The 7,455-nt window shown below is 42.0% G+C and overlaps 1 pseudogene; it reads left to right on the top strand.

The window, feature by feature from the left end:
* Window positions 1-332: 332 nt before the first annotated feature.
* LOC101348604 (60S ribosomal protein L7 pseudogene) lies at window positions 333-4,837 on the top strand (annotated as a pseudogene).
* The last annotated feature ends 2,618 nt before the right edge of the window (window positions 4,838-7,455 follow it).

The raw sequence follows: 7,455 nt of genomic DNA, 5'->3' as shown, positions 1-7,455 counted from the left end.
TCTCTTGTAACTACCAGTGTGAACTGAGTACTCCAGGAAGCAGACACTGAGATGGAATGAAGGGTGCAAGCAGTTGATTCGGGTGAAATGTCTGTGAAAGAAAAAAGGGGGAGGAAGCATAATTAGGCAGGGAAAGCCTTCAGATCATGATGTTGATCTGATACCTGTGAAAGAAAAGTGGAAGAGAAAGTAGGATTGAACAAGGAGTGCCTCAGAACACAATGCAGATCTGACAAAGTTTTGGCATACTCCACAGGAAGCTCTGGAGACAAAACTGCCAGTTTGAGGAGACTCACACTGGGCAGAAATAGTTAGGCCCTAGTACTTCCACCATGTTCAGTGATTTGTCTGGGGGCTGTCATGAAGAGCGTGGTTTCAGCTTCAAAGCTGAGGTGGAGTTTGAAGATGCTGCAGCTGAAGGCTGTCGGCTAACTGCTCTCCTAACAGCTGAATGGCAAGTTCTTTCTAGAAGGGAGATTCAAGTAGTGTATCCTCATGACTGCCATGGTCCACTCCTTACACCTTGCAGCTCCACTTCTCCATTCATATTTGGGGAGAACCACTTGGATCTACCTAATGGTGTGACACAACTCTCATTCCTCAGGGGTCTGAGCCACTGGTAATCATACTTTTCACAGGCTGGGGTTGCTGCACTTTTCCATATATAGTCAAAGTTGGGTGAGGGAGTACCATGAGGCACCCAAGTGGATCACCTGAGTTCCATACATATTCCTCCTTGCTCCCGTTGTGTAACAGTAGCCCTAACTCCTCTTGCTAATGAGGGTCAGTTATCCTTGCCAAGATGTTGACTTCTCTTCCTGCCTGCTTGTCCCTGGCCACAAAGAATTCAAAGTGCCTATGCAGCAGCCATACCTTATAGTTCGAATGGAACTCTTGCTGTCATGGATCATGACTTTTTATTGAGGCAACTACTCTCAGCCTCCTGTTCTCTATTCTTGCTTTCTTTTGATTATATATATTAAGCAGTACCCTCATTGGCTACCCATCTGTATTAGTCTGTATGCATCTTTGGGGGTATAGTCTCTTTCCTCCCTTAGCAGACCCAGTACATCCCCAACTGGATTATGCTGCAGCTTAACCTAGTTGTTGACCTAGCAGCCAGGAGAGGGAATGGGGGCAGATTCTGACAGAGGCCCGTGTTGTCTTGTGAGGTTGAGGTGTCTACAGTCTTTTCACCCTGAGGTGTGCTAGCTCTTGACCGGGAGGGGATTGGCCATCTCTGCAGGTCTGAGAGTTCAGAGGAGTCTAGGGAGCCAAAATAGTGAGGGGCATCCACCTAGACTGCCCTACCCTTTGTATCAGGTTTTACCTACCAGGGTCCTGCCCATGGCATACCTGACCTGCCTCAGATGAGCATTCAATCATCTTTGAAGCTCTGTAACTCTAATGATTAAATCTGGAGTTTGGTCTTCAGCTTTTTCCACTTTCCCACTGCAGGAATAAAGGCATCTTTGTAAGCTAGCAAAGAGGCCCTCTGACATTTATGCTAGTTTTCAATTGTTAACAGCCCTCAGCTTTTCACCATTCCCCCATGGAGCATCAATGCAATTCAATAATAACCAGCCAATTGGCTGTGCTTGTATGAATTGTTCCATCCCCACCCTTGTGCTTTTCAAAAGTCTGAAGCATTGTACTAGCCAGGTCAAGTAGATAAAATAGATGGTCTCAGGAAGAGGTTGTATGTGGCAGTGGTTTCGAGCATCATCCTTGGAGCCAGAATGCCTGTCTTCAATACCTAATTCTACCATTAACCAGCTGTGAGACCTTGGGCAAGTTACTTAGCCTTTCTGTTCTTCATCTGTAAAATGAGAATAATATCGCAAAAGAGAATTTCAGATGCTCATGGAATCCAGACTTTCTGGAGCCATTGAGGCTGGATGAACTCCTGAAACTATTGACCTGAGATAATCCTTTAAACCGAAACTATCCCCTGAAGTCTTCTTTAAACCAAACAATAGTTTAGCTTAATTAGTAAAGTATGTCTGCCTTGAGCATTGTGCTAAATTAAAGAATTATCTATATAGGATCAAAGTGACAAGAGCAACTGGAAAGAGTAGATAGGAAACTTCAAAGGCAGTGAGTGTATGTTAATGGGGGAGGAACAATTTGGAAAAGGAGGGTGAGAATTGTTCCACAACTTGAAGAATGTAATCGTCAGTGAATTGTACATGTAGGAATTGTTGAACTGGTGTATGTTCTGTTATGTACATTCTCAACAAAATAAAATAATTTTTTTAAAAAATGTCAATAATATTAACTGCCTCAATGGGTTATTGGGAGGCTTAAGTGAATTGCTGTTGTTGTTAGTTGCTGCTGATTTCACTTCATGGCGACTTAGACAAGGGACTAGCACTTAGTAAGTGCTCTATAACTATTAGCTTTTTAGCATATCATAAACACATGACTGACATTATATAAAAACAGCTGAGTACTTAAGTCCAAGGAAAGGAAACTAACTTTTATTAGGTGACCGCTCTCTGCCAGGCACTATAATATCTATTTTCGTATGATGAAAAAAACCCAAACCCATTGCCATCGAGTCAATTCCAACTCACAGAGACCCTATAGGACAGAGCAGAATTGCCCCATTGGACTTCCCAGGAGTGCCTAGTGGATTCGAACTGCTGACCTTTTGGTTAGCAGCCAAACTCCTAACCACCGCACCACCAGGGCTCCTTTCTTATGATACCTCCTATAATCTTCACAAGAACCCTCTGAGGTAGGTATTATTATTTGCTTTTTTCAGAGGCAAAAACTAACCTAAAGCTTGAAATTATATAATCCTCAAAGTGGTAATAACTTACTAGCAACAACCTGGATATTCCATTTTTGTCCTCACATTCTAAAATTTCACATAGTGTGAAGCACCTTGTGAGGATCCTATCGCATCCCTAGACTGTACTGCCAAAACTGCAAACACACCTTGGCTGACCCATTTGAGCAAAGCCAATCTGCAATTTTCCTGTGGATTCCCATGCCAGCAGTTAGGTTGGGCTGCTCACACAATCTTGCTGTCACTGCCGTTTTGCTGTGTGGCTCCTTTCGAAGAATACCTAGTGTAGGCGATGGATGACATAATGGACAATCATTATTCTGCCGACCCATCATCCATCAACCCTTGTTCTACTAACAGCACCCTAGTTTCACAGTGACTGGTTTGGGGGAGGGGGAACAGTGACTAATCTAGGCCAATGGGAGTCAGGCCTAGGACTTTCCTTTATATTGACAGGAATGAGAAGCTTTTTTTTCTGCTTGCAGCTATAAGGACATTAGCCTGTCACTGCTGGTCACCACCTTCCTTTCATGAAATGAAAATATGCTTGAGAATAAAGCCAGCACTGGGGCAGGAAAAGCAGACATCAAAAGAGCTGTGGTCGTGATAACTTCAATTGAGCCTCTGACTCAAGACATGCCTGAAGCCAGTATATTCCTGGACTTCCCGGTTCCACAAATTAATAAATTCCTTTTTCTTCTTTTAGATAATTTGAGCTGGGTTTTCTATCACATGCAATGAACAGAGTCCTGACATTCATTCATTCAGTCAATATTGAGCACTTTCAATATGCTAAGCATTGTTCAAGTTCTAGGGATACAGCAGTGAACAAAACAGGCAACTCCATGTTGGCCTGGAACTCACATCCTAGTGAGAAGAGAAAAAGAAGGCAGCAAAAAGTAAATATATAGACATTATATATCAATTAGTGATAAGTTCTGTGGGGAAAAATAAAGCTAGGTAAGGGGAAGGAAGTGTTACAGGGTACTCAGGGAAGGTCTCACTAATAAGAGACCTAAAAGATGCCAGGAAATGAGCCATGAGACAATTGGTAGGAGGGTTCCAGGAAGAAGGAACAGCAAGTTCAAAGGCCCTGAAGTGGGTGTGTGCTTGCAGAACAATTAGGAGTGAAGTGAGCAATTGAGTGTGGGTAAAAGATGAGGTCAGAGAAGTAGCCAGTATAAACCATCCAGGTCTTGACAGCTGTTAAGAGTTTTGTAGGTTTTACTCAGTGTGAGACTGGAATCAACTGGAGGGTTTAAGAGAAGGAGAGACGCTCTTTTTCAGGCTGGAACCAAGGACGGTGTCTAAGAGAAGAAAAAGAAGGTTCCTGCTGTGCCAGAAACCCTTAAGAAAAAGCGAAGGAATTTCGCAGAACTAAAGATCAAGCGCCTGAGAAAGAAGTTTGCCCAAAAGATGCTTTGAAAGGCAAGGAGGAAGCTTACCTATGAAAAAGTTAAGCACTATCACAAGGAATACAGGCATATGTACAGAACGGAGATTTGAATGGCTAGGATGGCAAGAAAAGCTGGCAAATTCTAAGTACCTGCAGAACCCAAGTTGGCATTTGTTATCAGGATCAGAGGTATCAATGGTGTGAGCCCAAAGGTTCGAAAGGTGTTGCAGCTTCTTCGCCTTCGCCAGATCTTCAATGGCACCTTTGTTAAGCTCAACAAGGCTTCAATTAACATGCTGAGAATTGTGGAACCCTATATTGCATGGGGGTACCCAAACCTGAAGTCGGTGAATGAACTGATCTATAAGCGTGGTTATGGCAAAATCAATAAGAAGCAAATTTCCCTGACAGATAATGCTTTGATTGCACGATCTCTTGGTAAATACGGCATCATCTGCATGGAGGATCTGATTCATGAGATCTATACTGTTGGGAAACACTTCAAAGGAGCAAACAACTTCCTGTGGCCCTTCAAATTATCTTCTCCAAGAGGTGGAATGAAGAAGAAGACCACCCATTTTGGAGAAGGTGGAGATTCTGGTAACAGGGAAGGCCAGATCAACAGACTTATTAGAAGGATGAACTAAGCTATCTACCATGATTATTTTTGTAATCTGGTCACTTAATAAACCCGCAACTGCTTTCAAATTGAAAAAAAAAAAAAAAAAGGAGAGACGTGCGCTAATTTACTCTTTAAAATAATCGATCTGGTTGTTGAGTAGAGGAGGCAAATGAAAAACCAAAGTTCATTCGTCTCCTAGGGTTGCTGTGAAAAAGTATCACTAACTAGGTGGCTTAAAACAACAGAAATTTCATTTTTTACAGTTCTAGAGGCCAGAAGTCTGAATTCAGGATGTCAGCAAGGCCATGCTCTCTCTGGGGGAAGATCTTTCCATGTCTCTTCCAACTTCTGGTAGCCCCAGGGGTCCCTTGGCTGTGGCAGCATAACTCCAATCTCTGCCTCAGTCTTCACACGGCCATCTTTCCTCTGTGTCTGTCTTGCTCCTTCTTATAAGGATGCCAGTTATATTGGATTGGGGCCCACCAAACTCTGGTATGACCTCGGGTTAACTAATTACATCTTCAAAGACTCTATTTCCAAATAAGGTCACATTCATAGGTACTAGGAGTTAGGACTTCAACATATCTTTTTGGGGGAACACAATTCAACCCATACACAGGAACTCCAGTTAGAAGACTATTCCAATAATCCAGATGAGAGATGATGGTGGCTAGGGCAGGGTGGTAGCAGTGGAAAAGGAGGGAAGTGGTCAGATACAGGGTCTATTTTGAAGGTAGAGCAGACAGGATTTGTTGATGGAATGGATGTGGAGATGAGAGAAAAAGAGGGGTCAAGGGTAACTCTAAAGCTTTTGGCCTGATCGACTAGAAGCTAGGGTAAAATTAGAGTCTGTTTTTGGACATAGTAAGTCTGAGATGCCTATTAGATAATCAAGGTCTGGCATTCTGATATTCAGGGGAGAGCCTCAGATAGAGATATATATTTGGTAATCAGTGGTGCATAGATTGTATTTAAAACCATGAGAATATATAACACCACCTAGAAAGTGAGTACAGGCAGAGGAGAGATATGAGGACTGAGCCCTGGGATACTCCCATGCTTAGAGGTCAGGGATGCAAGGAGGAACTAGCAAAGGAGATGGAGAAGAACAGTCATTGAGGTAGCTGCTGTTGCACAAGCCAAGTGAAGAAAGTGCTTCCAGGAGGGCGTGATCAGCTATGCAGAAGATGTTAAAGGTCACAGATTGCTGAGACAAGGAAAATGAGGGCAGGAAATTTATTACTATATTGAGCAGTGTGGAGCTACTAGCACTTAGAGCTAGCTTACATACTCCATATTGACTATTGTTTATTTTCTATCCCCTCCTATTCAGACATAAGCTCTGTGACATTCTTGGACATTCTGTTTTATTCACTATAGCTAGAACAGTGTTTCATACATAGTAAGTGCTCAGTAAATATTTCTCAATAAATAGTTCTTGAATTAAAAATTGTGAAAAATTAAAAGAAAATTTCTCAATTCTTCTTTGCACAAAGGTATCTTGTTTTTTTATATTTTGGCAAAGGAAGTAATGGTGTAGCATTGGATTTTAAATTAGGTTCAAACTTCAGCAAGGGATTTAACTCACTAAGCTGTTGACCTCTTATCCATAAAATGAGATGAAAATAATCAGATACATTTGAGAATTACATCTGAAGGGGTCACATGAACAAGATCACACAAAAACCAAAAAACCAAATTGTTGCTGAGTTGATTCCGACTCATGATGACTCCATGTGTTACAGAGCAGAATTGCTCCATAGGGTTTTCTTGACTATAATCTTTATGGGAGCAGATTGCCAGGCCTTTTTTCCATGGTGCCACTGGGTGGGTTTATAGTTAGTAATTGAGCGCAAAAGCCATCCAGGGACCCCTCCAGACCACACAGTGGCATGTAAATATATTCCAGATAAATACGTCATTTGACATGGGGAGTTTCATTTATTTGAGAAATGAGTTGGAAAAAAGGAAAAGTTGCTAGGAGGCTGAATTTCCAACAAAAAGCACTTGAGTGTGTCTCAGGATGGGATAAGGGCCATAATATATTAAGGTTAGTGTTGCTGTTGGGGCGGTTTCACATTAAAATGTAGTATCTTTGAGGTCTTATTGTAGATTCTATCGTTCAAGTGTCATTACATTATAGACCTAAACTGAATACACTAGAGACAGGTGGGAGATGGCTCACCAGAGACCTACATCTTCCCCTAGGTTGGAGGGGACTGACCTGAATCCTACAGAAGGCTCCAGAGTTGGGTGGGGAGAATATGTTAAGTTTGGAAAGATTCTGAAAATCTGTTGTCATCCAAGTGTTAACTTCAAAAATGTTAACTGGGGGGCTCCTAAAGGATCTTATAGGTTTAAAGTAGGTAAAGATTATTATGTTTTAAAGGAGATTGGCTTTTAACAGGAAAAGTGCTCTGAGTGAAGAAGCTTAAAAGGAGGACGGGATAACCAGTCGGAGTCGAGAGTTATTCTGGATTATCATTTAAGTAGCCTGGCTATCTCTCAGTTTAATATTGCTTCTCCTTTGTTAGGATTAGGCAACAACATAGTCTTCTGTCATTTTTGCAATTAACAGGTGACAACCTCCAGTCCCTTTGGACCCAGGAAATTTGGTCATCATCTTTCTGTTAGTAAATGTGC

Source organism: Trichechus manatus, unplaced genomic scaffold (assembly GCF_000243295.1).
Source record: "Trichechus manatus latirostris isolate Lorelei unplaced genomic scaffold, TriManLat1.0 scaffold00054, whole genome shotgun sequence".
In the NCBI taxonomy this organism is placed as follows: domain Eukaryota; kingdom Metazoa; phylum Chordata; class Mammalia; order Sirenia; family Trichechidae; genus Trichechus; species Trichechus manatus.
The sequence above is the reverse complement of the archived record's forward strand: the minus strand, read 5'-3'. Positions and strand labels throughout refer to the sequence as shown.